General features: G+C 33.8%; 1 protein-coding gene across 1 annotated transcript in view; it reads left to right on the top strand.

Moving 5' to 3' along the window:
• Window positions 1-7,841: 7,841 nt before the first annotated feature.
• LOC143910463 (cell adhesion molecule Dscam2-like) overlaps window positions 7,842-15,119 on the top strand; it is a 239,810-nt gene continuing 232,532 nt past the window's right edge. Inside the window, exons 1-2 of the mRNA XM_077428955.1 lie at window positions 7,842-8,118; window positions 11,361-11,473. The gene's annotated coding sequence lies outside the window, so the exon portion shown is untranslated. The remainder of the gene's footprint in view (window positions 8,119-11,360; window positions 11,474-15,119) is intronic.

Genomic DNA, 15,119 nt, shown 5'->3' with positions numbered 1-15,119 from the left:
ACATATGTACATAGACACATACATTTTGCTAGTATGGCCACTATCTACTACCAACGCGGAATTGTGTTGAGAAAATATAAAATATTACTAGAGCACGAGAAGGGATTTTGTAGCTGGGAGTACACTGTCGTTAATATTGCAAGAAGGATACTGTGCGATATTATTAAAAAAATAATTAAATTTCAATATTTATAGTTTGAAATAATTTTTTTCAAATAATGACATATGAACTTTTGGAATATGTTTACTAATTTGAGTAATCACTTAAAAGTTACAGTTATTGATAATTTTTCATTATTTATTAATTTACATACTTCTATTTGGCATTTCAGTATTATATGTGTGTATGTACATATGTACGAGTATAATATTACTTGGTTAATAATATAGATTTTGAATTATTGTCGCAAGTACTTGATAAGAGTCTATAGTCTATCAAAAGACATTATAATATGTGTGTGTAGTTAGCGTGTATCTTTCCCGAGTTTGAACCGAAGTTGCGGTTGAAACCCCGGGTTTCATCCCGCCCCCCCCCCCATCCCTTCCCGGGCTTGTATATACCTTCATTTATTTCTTTCTGCCGGTCTGAATCCTTTCTCGTCGTTATGAAAAATAAATCGTCGTCTGGTTTGACGTTTGCCAGTTTTGTGTTTCGCTTTCGGTTCGAGCCGACCGACCGGGAACCGGCTTGGGAAGGGGTAGCAGAAACTTTCCCGCGAGCTGAAATAATGGGTGTACCGCCGGCGAGCACTTATTTACATGAAATATGGTATTTCGTTTCGTTTAATAACTCTTTCGTGCCATTTCTCGACTCTCACTCGGAAAACTCGCACGCCGTCGCTGAAGTTTCCGGGGTTTCACATCGCGAAGGTATAATGCTATATAAAGGCAAACGGACAAAAATGTAATTGAATTTTTATATTAATACGGTGAAAACGGAGCATTGGGTTTATGGACTTCGTGGTTTCGTGATTTAAAAAAATATATTTTGTATATTAAAATTATAATTTATAATATGTTTTGCGATAAATACTAAAAATTCACGTCTGTACGATTTCTTCATACGTATAAGTTGTCAATGAAGTATAGAATGATGTTTTCCCGACATGAAGTATGACAAGGGTAGTGGACATGAATAGAGTAAAGAGATTGAAATTGCAATAGGCGGACCACGTGGCTAGAAGAATGGACGAAAGGTGGACAAAATAAGTGCTAGAATGGTACACAAGAGAATGCAAAAGGGTAGAAGGAAGACCACAGGGAAAGTGGGTGGACAAAATTCAGAAAATGTGTGGTGTGAGATGAATGAAAGTTGCGCAAAAGAGACCAGTAGAAGCGTGTCGGAGAGGCCTTCATCCAGCAGTTGATAGATGATGATGATGATGATGACAAGTTTTGTATTTTCTCATATTATTATTTCCTCATAGTTATCATTATTTTGTTTATTATGTTGGTTTATACCAGTACAACTTAAGCCGGCAATTGCATTTAAAAAGTAGTACGAAAAATATTCTTTAGGTATGTATGTTCCGTAATGTGCTAGTGACGTATTCGAAATTGCAGTAACCAAAACTATCTATTCATATTATACAGCAGTACATGTCACCGAAACGTATCAAGGAGAACCGGTTTTATTTGGCCACTATGGAAGTATTCACGATTAAAAGTGACCTCATAGTGGTAAGTGCACCTGTACTATCGAAAGTGCTGCCATGTGCATATTAATATTTTCGGAAAGTCATATTGTGACAATACTGACTTGACGATACGATACAAGTAATATTGCGCCGTATCGCCGCGCTTTGTAATTTTCATATATACATATATCAGTTTATGTATGTATGTAAGTAAGTAAGCCGATTTTCCTTGAACTCGTCCAAAGCCAGTATGAACATGTTGAAAACGGGCGGTGCTGTATAGTATGAATATAAGTTGTCTTTTTCGTGCAGTCAACTCTTGGCCTGTAGGGCTGGATCATATATATAGATTTTAAGTCGTATTGTATTTTTAAGTGTTGCAATTGATATTTATTTTGAAAATTACGTCTAAAAGAAATATAAGATATGAGCCGTTATATTTGAAAGTGGCAGAAGTCCAATTTTCAGTTCTTAAAACAATATTTCTGTTTGACTTAATTCACAAATTAAAAAGCAGAATAAACGTATTACAGGCCACCAGTATTTTTTTTTAAATATTGTTAAACGTAAAACATTATATAAAATGTTTTGCGAAATATTTCTCGAAATGAAGAAAAGTTGACTTATGTCACTTTCAAATATAACGGCCAGTGGCGTAGCGTGAATTCCAGGCGCCCCCCCCCCCATATATTCATATTATTTCCTTACAGCAAAATAACTTTCCAAATTAATAATTCATACCTTTTTTACGTAGAAAAACTTTTTTCTGGACTCATTGGCAAACACGACTGTTTTGTTAAAAGTTAATACTAATCATTGCTAATACTTTAAGTCGATGTTGTGACATAGTTGACCTTAAGTAATTTTTAATAAATTTCAACTTGTGAACGAGCGCTCTGTAGTGGCTACAGTTACCGGAAGCGTGAGGAACAAGATGATTTAAATGACGGATTTAAATTATAAAAATTACAAATGAAGAGCTTTGCCTAATTATGAACACGTTGATCTTCTTTATTTTTACAAGGTTTATTTTATTTTAAGCACGAACAGAAATCAAGTACCTGATTAAGCAATGATTTGTCAAAATCATTGACACATTAGTTGTCTAGAGACATAGCTTCACGATATATGTATGTACATATATTATATATGTACGTACATATATGTATATGTAAATCGTCATCTGACAATTGCTTTGCAGGAAAGCGAACTTTGAAACAATGTTTAAATAACGTGATACGAACCTTCATTTGCACTTAGGTTACGTTTAGTGCCGCATTAAAAATTGTTCAAAATTTCTTTTAATGGATCCTGGAATCGTATAACATGACTTAGTTCATCGAAATGCTTTTAGATTCAATTTTGGCTTCAACCCTAATATTGCTGAAATTGTTACGAACCCTTTATTTCTAAAATTATTGATCTCGCAATACGCATTTCTAATCATAGACTGAGCACTGATAACATCAGCGTTTTTTGATTGAAGGAACTTTGAAACAAAGTTGAGAAACCGAAGAATTTTTCAAGAAGCACGAGTAGGAGAATAAATTCGAAACATTCCATTTTATTTTTTAGTCACTTTTCTTCTGATTGTTCATCATTTCTTTTACTTTTTAAACTTATTTCTGTAAGAAATTTTAAAACATCTGTACATATACATATGTACCTACATATATATCGAAGTGCATTAATAGAGTCTAATCTGGACGACCAACAAGCAGTGCACAATCTGTTTAAAGTAACTGATGATGAATTTTCCTTAAAAACTTCCCACCTGGTAATTAATGTTGACAGTAAAAAATGTATAAATTTGTAAATTTTATTGGTTTTTACGCCTCATATAATTTTATTTTATATTTTTAACACGTTGTTTTAACAAAAATATATACAAGAATAAGAGAGAATTGTCCGCTATATGTAAATACAATAAAACGATATGCAAATAGGTTAAAAAATAACAGAGGTTTTTAAAAAAAATATTGCAAAGAAATAACAGAACAAATTAAAAAATCTGCCAAAAAGGCACGCCGCTTTGCGGCGCCTTTTTGCATAAAGTATTCTTATGTGTGTTTAGGAATTGAATTAGAGGAAGTGTTCAAACACGTGCATCGAAAGTAGGGTACATTTAGAAGTTGTAATGAAAAGGAACGACAGGTTACTTCGATTGAATTGCGAAGCCATCGCCATCGAACCGTTTAAACCTCGCAAATTTTGAATTTATGTGAAGGATGTAGGTTGAGGGGATAGTAAAGTCCGGTTAATTACGTAGCAGGTCTCTATTTAGTGCGTGGGCTGGACGCAGTGGGTCGTTTTCCGGGTTTCGGTTCGCAATAACGACTTTTACTGCTCGTCGTAAAGGTCTGAACGATTAAAAAGAGTACGAGGGCGCCCTCCAGGCGGGCCTCAGGTTAACAGTCCCTGGGATAACCCTTTGCGCGCAGACCGGATAATTCGGTTAATTGTAACGAGCTTATATTATAGCGCCTAGGGTGTAATTTCATATATTGACATGTTTCTTGCTTCTCGGTGCATTTTTTATGGCTTTCATGTTACTAAATATAATGTATATTGTATACATACATACATACATACATACCTACAAGAAGATTTACAAAATAGCTATAAAAATGTTGGGTCTCACACTGCGTGTTAGTAAACCTTTCCAGAGTGCTTCAGTGCTTCGAATCGTACATGTTTCGCTAGTACGAAGAATTCTTGAATATTCTTCCATTATGTGTAGTCCTAGTGAGTCCAGTGCTTGAGAGTTGATAAGAGTGCTGAGGAGGTTTGTCAGATACACATTACTTATATGATAGTTTACGGTCGCTATCCTTGGCTATATCCCAGTGCCTACCCGTTGGGAGCACTAGGATATAATTCCTTTGACTCGCGATTAGGGATCCCAAATATTCGAATATATTCGATTATCGAATATCGAATAGTAGCTTTAAATTATTTATTTTTAGTTTTAAGAAGTTCAAGATATTATTAAAATTTTAAGAGAATCATTATCCGTAACATCAAATAGAACTAAATGTGCTGTATATTGAAAGTAAAAAAATAAGTCTGTATAAAAAGTATTCGAATATTCAGATTTGGGATCCCTACTCACGATGTACAAAGAGTATATTTGGGAAAATTTTCATACAAGTTACTAGTTGATTTGGTGAACAATCCTTAAATTTTTGCAGAATTTGCAGAAGGCAACTCAGGTACATTAGATGATGTAGTTTGTTCTCTTCTCCTGTGGCACGTACCGGTTGTCACAAGCGGCATCAAACTGCTGAATTAGATTTCTGTTAGCTTGGATGTGTTTAAGCTGGTTGGGGGTATTGTTTAATTTGAGCTCAAAAATGTTTTTCAATATTATATATGTTTTTATATATTGCTTTATTTGTTTCAATATTGTATACGTTTTTATATATAGCTTTATTTTTTTGCTGTCTTAGCTATTAGCATTTTATAAAGCTGTCTTAGCTATTAGTATTTCATAATGCTGCCGGTATGTGTGAATGTGTCTGTACGCTTCAATATAGAAATTTGTTTTGTGACTTTATTATATTCCTCAAATACATAGATAAAGTCATGGGTCACTCGAATTTTTATTTTTTGGTTAGACATGACTGCTTGGAGCAATTTTGTAATGTCACTGTGCAAAATTGTAAATAAATTATAATATAAAGAAAATATATGTATGTACGTACATAATATTAAAGGGTGGAAATTGACCTTTATTAAAATAAGTCAGTTTAAAGTGAATAAATAAATGATAGAAGACAATTTGTTTTAAAGTTTAAGCATAATTGAATTGTTTAGAATTTGGAACTATCCTTTTTTTCAAGGATTTGTTTTATCAACCAAGCTGTGGCTGTTACTTTTTTAATAAAACATTGCTCATACAAACTTATCTTTAGAAATGCTCCTCGTTCAAAAATGACCCTTTTTAAATGTCTCCCTTCGGTTTTTGAACAAGACTCTATTGAAGCAACCACTTCAAAATTTGAACGTTCGTTTTAAAATTCACCCCTTTAAATAAGACATTATTATAATATTTCACTTATAACATATATGCATTTATTATTTATTTTTATTTGTTTCAATCTAACAAAGCAATTATAATTATACAGTGCATTGTAAAGTTCAGTCAATACTTTTCAAATTTTAGACGCAGTACGTAAATTTTCACTCTAGAGTTTTTGATCGTTAGTAATCACGATTTTCCTGTTAGCTCTACAGTAAAGGGTATATTTTCCATGAAATTTTCATTATCTATGAAACAATAATATTGATCTGCCTTCTTTGCGATTCAAATAATTAATATATTATACTGGATCCGGTTGAAAGGTTGTGAGCCACTGCGATAACCCCAACCGTAAATCTCAATACATTAAACCGCAGAAAGAATTAGGTTATCCCCATCGAGAACTGTTGTCCTCTCCGCGGTACAATCTAAGGATCTCTCTCGTAGAATAATCCCACGGGATGTGATATGTATGTATGTATTTTAACACGGGATGGCTGATCATCACTCCTTTTTTCCGTCAAGCGGACAGAGACTTACGTCGATCGGCACGTATTTACTCGTTATCCTAGAACCCGTAATCCATTTACCTTTCAGGAACATGAGCGGCCGTTGATTTGCACCAACCCTTTTCTTTTTCCCTCCCAACTTTTCTGCCCTCCCCAATACAGATCTCCTCGATCCCGCTTTTCCGTCCAACCATCCTGTCCCGAGGGTGAGCTGTTTGTTTTTTCCGCTTCCATCAAAGTCGATTAATTGCAAACATGCCGGACCGGCGGGGGCTAATTGCCTCGGCCGTGGGGTGGTGTTTTCCACCCCACTTTGCCCCCATAGAAACACCAATAGACGTGCCCGATGCACACATATACGGGGTGTTCCAGATTATTCTCAAGGTCGTGTTTCGTTTATAATGCAGTGCTTAAGTGTTTCAATTACGTCCAATAAGAATGACATATACATATACTTATGTACATGTATACATATGTATGTATGTATAGGGTACATCGATTACGTCGAATTTTGTAATTTTGAAACATTTCTAGTTGGAAAAGTTGTTCGGTATCATGGGGAATCCGTAAAAATAATATAAAAATTCTAAAAAAAATATTTGCACTGCCGAAAATATTTTTCAAAATCAACCAAAATATAAAAATATTTCAAAATAATATTATTATTAATAAATAGTAGGACCTGAGAAACGGTGTTTTAGGAATATCTTCAAGGACTGGAGGCTCGGAGATTGGAGATAAAAATAAAATAAAATAATACTGGCATTTAAACGCCAATTAAAGTATTATTTTATTTTATTTGTATTTTTAACATATTAGCCACAGTGACATTGCAGAGAGCTCTAACGCGTCACTGTGGCCAGTCATACAATCATAACATCATAATAAGAATAACCCTAATCAAAATAATAACAACCTGTTATATCTTGATGGAAAAATCATTCGCATTTATACCACTGGCGTTGCTCAACAACCACTCGACCAGTTAAGCACAGTTTAAATTGAAGAGTTCAATTTAACCAGCAACCCGGGTGAGCAGATATATATCTGTATTTAAAAAAAAATATTTTATTTTTTGTGGATTCCTCATGATACAGAGTCTTTTCCAAATTCCAAAATTTACTATTTTCGATGAACTCTAATGTACATACATATGTATAATGTGACTTGTTTTACTAATATTTAGGCTTTCGAAGTTTTCTCAATATGTTGATTTAATATCCGAAAATAAAATGAAAATTATATCTACATAATTCACTAGTATTTTTTTAATATTAAAAAATCTCAATTTGAATCATTCTGTGAAAAGTCGAGCACAGAAGTGGGGTCACATGTCGAAACAAAACTCACTAGATCACCTCAATGATTGTGGGTCTACAAAGTCTACATTGAACATATAAATGTATGTACATATTTGGATACCATTTGGTGTTGTGTGTATAAATTTTAATTTTGAATTATTAAAAATATCGGAAAAAATCTATATCTTACAATTCAATTCAATGCTTTCGTTTTGTATAGGATTAATTTATAAATGGAAAATCTTTTCAATGTAGCTATGAGCAATTTGGAATTGTGGCTGTGAGGCCAGGTGAGGCAAGAAAAGGTGAGGGTATTTCGTTCTTCGCATTTATTAAGGTTTCGTCATTTTAAATGTAAATGCGATGCTAATAGGTTTTCGTATTGGTTTTGGCGAGCACTGCTACTTACTACCTCAGCAACGAGAGAAACGACGAGTTATGAACGGCTCAGGATGACTCTGATTCCACTTATCTATCAGCTCCAGGCCCTCTGAAGTCCTCCAGCCCTCCACTGGATCGTCGCGAGCATAGTGGTCCCGTACGACCGGGGAAAGTATCTTAAGTAAAGTTAAAGCGATAGCACTTAAGCCGCTTACCCCCGGCTAAATAAATAAGAGGGATTCCCCCCACCCCGAAGAAAATAATCCCAGGTGAATTAAATGTATTTTTACGTAAACAAAAATATTCACCACGAATTTTGTGAATGTTTATACTACATATATGAGATTAATCGAGGAGTGCGTCTTTTGACTTTCCAAAAAATAAGCTCCGTCTTAATGCGTATGTTAAATAAATCGCTTCTTGGTGAAAGTTTAATTTAAACGAGATACGAAAGTTTGCGGCTGGTTCTTAATATACATATATATTTATATTGGGCAACGCTAATAGAGATACGAAAGTTTGGAGGCGATGTGAATTTTCCGCCATTCCGGAAAATGACAGAATATTTTCCAATTTATATGGAAATAGACGAATCCGTTTACGTACACGCGTGCCTTTAAAATATCTATGAATATTTATGAATTGAAAAATATTGTGTACGAAATGTCAAGATTGACGTGTCTTTGCACATTATTTTAATAGTTCATTAAAATGATGTGCACTTTTTTTGTTTAATGATATTATATTAATAATATGAATTTACATCGCTTTTTAATAATATTTTTACCTACATATATTTATTAACACCTTGAAGATAAAATGTTTTTTATATACTACATACAATAAAATATTTGAATTTTTAACAGATGTATAATTCAAATCCAATTGAAAGCTTATACCGACTAATTTATCATTTTCAAAATTTTCAATTTAGATATGATGCGGAGAAAAGTAGGATATAAAAGTAGGCAAAATTAGATATACGTATGTATAGAGATGTTTCGCTTTGTTGATAGAAACTACCGGGCGGCCCATAAGATTTGATTATATTTTACAAGACTCCCACCCAGCAAGAGGTTTAACAGTCGCAATACAAAACCGGAAGTGTTACATGTAGCGCCTATTATCTCAGTGAATTCTCCTCGATAGCGAAGCGTCCTGGAGTGAAAAGAGAGTTGGTATTATCGCGCAATTGCAGCCAGTTCGGGGAAACCCTTTGTTTCGTAGTCGAGACCAGACGCCGGGGACGACGCATTAATTGAGCGAAGGTCACCGGTACGAGGGGATAGAGGGGCTGGTGGGGAGTGGGAAAATTGGGGTGATTTTCCGACCCGGTAGAAAATTCCCACGGGTCGTCTTGGGTCGAAACGTACCCCCGAATCGCACTCGAGCGCCCGTCTTAATATCCGCTCGCATAAAATAGATATTTTTAAGGGTTACTCTACGCTACTCTGTATACTGTACACCGGAAATGGTCCAACTTTACGCGGTCACGACGCGAGTGGTCGTTAAAAAAGCTACGTCGTTTAATCGCCTGGATCTCAAGTGAGTTTTCGAGACATCTGATAAAAAAAAAGGACTAATTCCGGTCGAAAAAGTGATATTTTGTCATGATGACACGTACATATGTAGGTGTTCAAATGATCAATGCTTAAATCGATTAAACGAATAATCGATGATGGCTTTTAAATTTATTTGTCTCAAGATATGCTTTTCAATGTTTTGTACGCGATTTTTTTACAAAAACTTTCATTTATGCACATAATAAACATAAACGTTTTCTGTTCCAGTATTCCAATCAAATTCTATTAAGTATACGCTCGGAATTACTTATATGTACATACTTTGCGTATTAAGTAATACAGGGTTATTAATTATAATATGTTTGAAAGTAAAATAGACGTTGAAATTAAAAATAAATTATGAAAAAACACAAATTTTGCAAATTGTTCATTTGATTTGGAAAATCAACGCGTTGTTCATTATTACAAGTTCAATTTCGTAATTTTTTCTACAATATACCTAATTGAAATTTTGATGAATGTGCAAATATATGTATGGATATATGTACATGTGTCTTTGTCTATTAATTAATTTCAACAAAATTTTGTTTGCAAACGACAGGATTTAAATTGGTTTTTGCAATACAAATTTATTTTAAATATTTATTATTGAAATTGAAAAAAGTTGATTTCAATTATGTTCTGTAGGCATAATGAAAATTATACTGTGAAATTAATTTGAATGATAGGCTTGTTAATATAGTGTAGTCGAACTTTTTATACGAAAGTTTTACCAGATTATATATGTAATATTATGTAACATACCAAATAATTTCAGGTATCATTTGATTTATTAAAATGTTTTTTTTATTACGATTTAGAATGCTCAATTACAAACAAAATTGGTATTATACGGAATCCAAAACATTATAGGAAAATTTTTATCATGTTCCGCATTTAAGTGTTAAGATACCACCACTGTTCCATTGACCCTTTTCCAAATTGATCGCATACCATTCGAGTGGGTGAAAAACCAGGATTTCACCACCTAAATACACCCACCCACCATCCCAATTTCCCCCACGCACATTCTAGGAACAAAGCATTAAATCTCGTCTCGAGCCTTTCGTCGTCTTCGTGAGAGTATTCGCATTTTAGCGACTACAAATTGATACTGCGGAGGCTGGCCACGCTCCGGTTATTCCCGATATTACGTCCGCGGGAAACCGGGCGAAAATCCGGACGTCCGGTCGCCGGAGGGGAACGGGAAAATCGGCGGGCGAGCGGGTTGTGAAAAATACGGTTTTCGATATAAAACCGGCATTGTGCCGGTCGCGCTGTACAAAGCAATTGTATACAAAGACGCTGACGAGTGGTCCACTCGGAAAAACTACACGGACTGTTTCCAAATTGAACCACTTGAAAATTTCAAGAGGCTGTCTCGCAAAGGCAGATCACAATGAACACAGAGATTGTGTATGTATACTTGTATGTATACTGCATAAGTAATAAGCGATGTTTCGAGCTCATTACAATTTGCTGCGCTCGAGTTGTTTTCGGAACAGAAGCGGTTGATCGTTGAATCGCGTGTTTGTATTATTACTGTATCGTTTGATTTTATTTTTCAATACTATTTTTTGCACAATGTTGAACTTTTATATAGTGTCACATAGCACCTATGTATAGTTAGTCAATATAAAGCGATGAAAACTTCTGTTCGTTGATTAAAATATTAATGGGTATGAACCCTTCCGAAACCCACCTACATACATATGTACATATATAAGTTCATACATATATACAAACATACATATGTAGGTCTTAAATGGTAAATTTCCGTTGCAATAAGTAATGTGATGATATCGTATTCGAGAGTAATTCTAATGAAAAATGTTCTGATATTGAAAAATCTAATAGAATTTGATGGCATGCATATATTAATAAGTATAATATTCTATGACTTTGAAAAATTGATAAATTTATTCATTTGACATGTTTCAATGTTACAGATGATGCTGAATCAGGAGACAGCCGAGACTGCCGAGTTTTCCAATTCAATTCGGTTCGCTATTGTATCGCGACTACATATGTATGTACATAACTTCGTACAAGTATAAAAAAGGTTTGTAACTTTAATGTTATTTTAAAAATTTGAAAACTTTCCCCCTTATATGTATGTATGTATATATGTATATTTGACATCATATGAAGTTTTTCCATTTGAAATGCTTTTATATATATATATATATATATATATATATATATATATATATATATATATATATATATATATATATATATTGTTATTTATGTACTTTATATAAATTTATAGTATTATTATTACAAATTTGAAATTATATATATTCAAATAATGGTGACGAACAAGGTTAGGATTTCAATTTGTTGTAGAACCGTTTCAATAATGACATCAGATATATCGGAAAGGTCTGATAGAAAAAGATCGACCTGAATTCACATATATTCAAGGTCTGGCCAGCAATACCGGAACAGGGCTTGAACCCATGACCTTTCTGATATTAGAATTATACGCTAACCACTGAGTTTTGTTGCTGGTTTTATTTTATATATCTCTTATGATGCCATTATGCATTGTTCCAGTGATGTGTAGATTATAAGTTTTAAAATAATATTCAAACAGTGGTGATATAGTGGGTAGGATGGTTTTGCCAAATTGATGAGGAACCGTTTCAACAATGAAATTAGATAAATTGGCAAACTGTGTTAGGAAACGATCGACATGGGGTCACAAATATAAGTCTGCCTAGCAGTACTGTTGAAATAATTTCGGAAAAAATCCTTTTCAATCGAGGTCAACCCAGAGCTTGAACCCTGGTGTATCTCAGTGGTTAGCATTAACCTAACCACCGAGCTATACTGCTGGATAATTTATCTGTTATTTATAAATGCTTTGCCGCCTCCTTCAAGCATGTTAGATAATAATTTTTCTGGCTATTTATATATAGATATTAAAAAAATCATTTATGTATGTATACATTTTCGAAGTAGAATAATAATACTTTTAATATTATAGCAATTTTGATAATTTTGGAATGCGAGTGTCAATCCAGCCAAATTTTAAGTGTAAAATATTTCACAGAGATAAGGAAAGAGAGAGATAGAAATATCTTCAGGAGATGTGTATCTGTATCAGTGCGTGAAAATGCGAGCATGGCTCGAAAGCAATTATTTTTGTATCGGGAAAATGTAGTGGAAAATGTCAGTGGCTTGGCAGAGGAGGGGGGCTTGGAGAGTAAGTGGGTGGTCGGGTGGATGGATGGGCGATATTCCCACCCTCGTTTCCCACCCCTCGGTTCCAGGGGGATGCTGCCGGACTCGTCGGTTCGAAACGGTGGCGGGAATCGCGGTTTTCTGCCAGTGTAGCGCGGTCTGCGAAGCCGCGCAGTGGCCCCGGTTCACGCGAACCGGAACCGGCAAATTCGCAACCGGAACTCGCGAACTATCGTGAAAACTTTTTCCCCCTGTTTTCATTTATTTCGCTTCAACTGCATGCGGGCTCAAACAAACCGATCGATTTAAGGTAATATTATATTTGATTAGTAATATTAACACACTCGATAAATTCCAATTTTCAATTTTTCTTTGTGTGATATTAATTTCTGTTATGATTAATTCATAATAAGCGATTTACGTTGCATGTTTATATACATATGAACGCTTCTATTGTATTCATTTGGCTAATTGGTTTGAATTTCGCGTTGGATTTATTCGCGCGTATTTTGACGTGCCGTCAACTGTCATCGTTGACACTTGACTTCACACGTTTACTATACACGGAAATTCTCATTTCTGCCTCAATGCGAATTCCATACAGCGTAACGCTAATCAAAATTTAATTATTCATTCGGTGTAAATTATTGCGACGAATCGTGCGAATTGTTTCGGGAAAAGTTTCGTTCTGTTTGTCGAAAGGCGTGCCAGTTTTGTAAAGTTAAATTACCGTAGTTTTCCAAATTAGTATATTATAAAAGTTAAACATGAACCTTCTGCAAAAATTTCCCGATAACTGCTCGGTTTGTTTTGAATAATGTGATGCTTTTTACATTTATGTAGATCCGACATCAAATGAAAGTTAAAGAAACTTTTAGTTCGCTTAGTTTTTGTGTGACCATTTTTTTTGTATTGAAAAGCATTATTGTACGACTTCAAATATACCTGTATAGGTACGTATGGATGTATCGATCGGCTTAATATTAGCAACAAGTGGTGTCTTTTATTTGGAATCGTTTCTCGTAATAAGACAATTCCAAACAGATGTTTCGTATGAATTCCTTTGGTTGAAAATCGGTATTTTCTTTTTATTTTTAAAGGCGTTTATCTCGTTTGTTATCGTCGCTAAGTAACGCGGGAGTACAACGGGGGAGGGAGAGGGGGGGATGAAAGTTTGTGAAAGTCGTTAAATACTCTCTCTCGCTCGCGAAAACTTTTCATCCCTGTTTTGGTTCATTTTCGAATGCTCAAAAAGCGATTTATTAAAGATATCGGGAGATGCTTAAGCCTTTCAAAGTAATTAAACGGAAATTTCTACGAAGGGCGTCATTTAAAAGTGATTTGGATTTTGTAAAGTATCTCGCTTTTGTAAGAAAAAATGAACGATCTGTTTTATATGTCCATGTATGTATGTATGTTTCATATAATATCGCATAAAATAATGGAAAACTTTAAACAGAAAAAAATTATTCTGTCGTTAAAAAGTTTGGCGAGGAATAAGGAAATTTCCAACCTCTTTATCGTTTATTTAATTATTTATTTATTTAATATACTTGGGGGAGGCGGCAAAGCTGATTGACCCAAGGAGCTTGATTTAAACATATATATAAATAAATGAGAAAAAAATTTCAAAATGACAATATTAAAATAAAAATAAGAGAAATAAGAAATTGGGAAATAAGGTATTGGGAAAGAAGAATTACAGAAATCCTTAGGTTTAAGAAATGCATCAAGATTATTCTTAAAAATATTAAAGTTAACATAAATTACAATTTCATTGGGAAGACTATTCCAAACTGAAACCACTCTGTTTGAAAATCTCTGATCAATTTATTAAATTTTTCTTTTTGGAGTCTAAGCGCGTGACTTCTGAGGTGAGTGTTTTCGTTGAATGTAAAAAGATTGGACATATGACATTTATAATGATTATTTAGTATTTTAAAGATGGATTAATTATAGGTGGAACTTTTTTTTTTCTCTAAAATATAATTTGTAAATCGAGTTATTACAGGTTTTACAATTTATTACATTTATGTACAGTTTTTATTGGCGGAAATACAAACAAAATCCGATGGTTTATCTTTATGTCTTCTTTATCTCCTTCATTTTATTTATGTGTGCCGAAACTCTTGAAATAATTCGACTCCATATCTTCATGTAAGGTAAATGTTTATTTTATTATCGCTTTAAAAAAGCTTATTTGGTACAAAATAGGAAATGATATAGTATACGAATGTACTATAGATTTTTTCACATGATTCTATATATTTTATATTGCATTTGTGTTATAATATACATACATATGTATGTACATACGTACATACATATGTATATAGACATACATCAAAATGAAAAATTGAATTTACGATGGTAAAGCTTTCTCAGTTTATTATACGACTATATACGAATCCAAACATACATACATACATACATATGCAGTATATCACAAGCGCTTTATTTTTTTCTTATTTGGGTTTAATATGTTGGTACTTTACGTCCGTCCATTATTATTATATTTC

The sequence above is a fragment of the Arctopsyche grandis genome, chromosome 4 (genome assembly GCF_051622035.1).
Source record: "Arctopsyche grandis isolate Sample6627 chromosome 4, ASM5162203v2, whole genome shotgun sequence".
Classification (NCBI taxonomy): Eukaryota; Metazoa; Arthropoda; class Insecta; order Trichoptera; family Hydropsychidae; genus Arctopsyche; species Arctopsyche grandis.
The sequence above is the reverse complement of the archived record's forward strand: the minus strand, read 5'-3'. Positions and strand labels throughout refer to the sequence as shown.